Source organism: Miscanthus floridulus, chromosome 10 (genome assembly GCF_019320115.1).
Source record: "Miscanthus floridulus cultivar M001 chromosome 10, ASM1932011v1, whole genome shotgun sequence".
Lineage (NCBI taxonomy): Eukaryota > Viridiplantae > Streptophyta > Magnoliopsida > Poales > Poaceae > Miscanthus > Miscanthus floridulus.
In genome coordinates, this window is record NC_089589.1 from 84,875,485 (window position 1) to 84,878,954 (window position 3,470).

Here is a 3,470-nt window from a genome sequence, read left to right on the forward strand (position 1 = left end):
ATCGTAGTTGTTATTTATAACTCTCACCAAATACTTTTATAAATGAAAGTTTCATAATCTGTTGCCGTAGTCTATATATATCAATACTTCACCATGTCATTAATAGATGTTTATTTCCGCTGTAACTCTGTTCACATGTTTCTATTCCGCTGTTAAATTAAATTGTTTATAACTCTGATAATATGATTTTATTCCGCTGTTATATTAATAAATATTATACTCTGATGTTGTATTAAAAGTGATGTAAGAAATGGTTACGAATGATGTAAGCTTTATTCTCTCATTTGTGATTCTGGTGGTAAAAATGTGGATTTTCGGGTTCTCCCCTGGGGTGTGCCCGACGGAATCGAGTAATTTAGTGTTCTCCCTTGAGTGTTTAGTGTCTAATGGAAGACAAGCACTTCTGTGATGCATTAGATTAGGCGGTTCTGCCACATTCAATCTTGCAGGGAAAGTACATGGTGGTCTATCCACAGCGATTTGCTACCATGTTTCACAACTCAATCATATTGCAGTCACTTCTAATATGGGGAACATCATTGCTTATGGGTGGACACCCTGCGCTGGTGTCCTTTGCAATATCATGCTTGAGCATCATTCTATTGTTGATATTTTCTATCTGCTTACCAGTTGTGGTAGCATTTGCTCTACCCTATATATGTCCATTTCCTGTTCCATATGTTGCAAACCCATGGTTAATTATTGGCTTATTTGGTTCACCTGCACTGCTTGGAGCATTTATTGGTCAGCATATTGGATTTATTTAATTTTTTTTTTTGGTGGAAAAATGATTTGTAGGGACGGTTGGTACTGTAGCCATCCCTACAAATCGATTTGTAGGGGCGGCTGGTGTTCTCAGACCGTCCCTATAAATCGATTTATAGGGGCGGCTACAGTACCAACCGCCCCCTACAAATGCATGATTTGTAGAGACCCTTGCGTAAGGGCGGCTAGCCGAACCGCCCCTACAAATGCTTATTAGCCATCCCTTAAAAACTATATACGTAGTGATTAGCTTGGAAAACTTAACAAATTTGTGCTCAAAATCCAACACACTCCTAACTCTGGCTAGGTATGAACCATAGACGGTCGGTGGTGCATACCTGCATTAATTGGTTAGCAGCCTAATGAAATTAAATAAAGGCGGCGGGAGCCCGCCTGGTCATCATCACTTTAATTTTCTAGAAGAGAAAATCTAAAGAATTTGTGCCCACCTTGAAATTTCAGGACTGACCGTCATAATTCAACAAAATGGAAGAAGGAAGGAAACATTGGACGAGGAAAATTCTAGGTACACAAGTACTCCCTCCATTCTCTTTTTTTAGGCGTGAAGAGCAGCTTTACAAATACCAAGAAAACTAATGACACTAAACAATGACCACTTTATGCCGGATTCAGGCATGCATGCATACAGCGACGTTTAATTGCCGCAGTGAAATAAACCAACCAGAAGAAGCCAGCATATCACCATGAACTGTTTTTGACGTCTCCCACCCAGAAAATGTTTCAAGTTTGCTGCGATCTAGGCCTGGTTTAGATTGCAAGTTTTTTCACTCTCTCTCCATCACGTCAAATCTTTGGACATATGCATGAAGTATTAAGAGTAGTCCCAATGAAAAAACTAGTAGTTTCTATAACATAGGATATCGCACCAAAAAATACTGCTTTCCAACCCATGGTTTCTATAAGTAATAACTATCACTAGTGCAGCAAGAGTTTTTGCTCCCGGTTGAGAAACCCCTTTAGTCCCGGTTTCCCAACCGGGAGCACCAATCCGGGACTAAAGGTACCCTCCTTTAGTCCCGGCTTGGCGCCCGGGACTAAAGGGGGGCCTTTAGTCCCGGTTGGAAACACCAACCGGGACTAAAGGGGGGTCTCCAGGGTTGGCGTTCAACGCCACGCGGCAGGACTTTTAGTCCCGATTGGTGTTACCAACCGGGACTATTTTTCCTTTTTCTGGTTTCTATTTTTGGTTTCTTTTTTCATTTAATGATTAGTTAGTTTTGATATTAAAATATATTTTCGAATATGCTGCTAATAGTAATATATATGTGTACTTCGCACGCGTAAGTTTTCGTTCGAACTTTGTACATAAATAACAAACGAATATACGCGTCCTTACTTTGTACACCATACTCTATATATATTATAAATGTTTGATATATAAATTGTTTAGGTCCTTAGGAATTTACTCCTCCAGATTTGGATTCCACGTTTCGTTCGGGTCATTGTAGAACTCGCCGTTGGGGTTGATGACCTGGTTATTGAGAAATCCTGCTATAGTCTCTCGAATTGCTTTAAGTTGGTCAAGTCGTATGACTCTTTTTCTCAACCATTCAGTCTTCAATAAAAGTTAAAGGAAAAAGTATTAATATATATATATATATATGTATGTGTATTGCTCATGTAATTACTTATACAAATGAGAGCAATAAAGAAATTGTAAATATACGATCGAAATAATATGAAGGAAAAAGTATTTATATACGTACTTTGAGACGCTCTTCAGGAGTTCTCTTTGAGTACGCCATGATGAACTCACAAACATAGTATCCGCAGTAGTTGTTACCCTGCTCCTGCCTTAGAACCCACTTTTACGAAAAAAAATCAATTAGGGTGAATTGAAATCATCATATGGTGTTAATTGAATATAAATGTGTAGTTATAGTACTTACTTTGTGTGCGATTACATCCAGTGGCTCTTTGCAATGTTTTATTTTTTGTTCCTCAATTAACCTTTTCCAAACCCTACTCCCAATAAAATAAAAAAATAATTTAACCTTTAATAATTGTTGAGAGATCGGCGCCATTATATATATGTTGTTATAGAGAAACTAAATTAATTACCCTTGTATAATATCTATCATGTCTTGATACTCCGTTTGTGATTTTCTCAACGAGTCTAAGATTTTCAATCTACTATTGGCCATATCGATGACCATCAATATCCAGTGATTGTTGCATAAACATATATATATATATATATGTGTGTGTGTGAGAGAGAGGTAACTAGCTAGTAAGAAAATATTGATGTCCCATATATATGATCGACATTAATTACTTATAATAACACTCACTTGAAGTTGTAGGGGAAGAGTATCTCCTTCTTGTCGCGTTGGTTCACTAAGAAATTCATGAGATTTCTCTCAGGTTCTGGCTTATAATCCTTCGGGGGGTTAGGGTGTTTGAATACGACATACGGATCAACGAACCCAACATCATTATCCTTTCTCTTTCTAAGTTCTGTTATCTCATATCTGCATACATGAAAATAGTGAATATATATTGTGAATATATAATAAAGAAATTGTGAATATAGTAGAAAATAATCACACTTACAGACAATAGCAGCTAATGAGACTTTTGTCGAGAGAGTCCAGGTGGCATAGTTGGTGTAATTCTAGAAGCTCGACATAGATAATGTCATTGCCACGGAAGTAATGGTGGTTTCTAATTCTGACAGAAATATA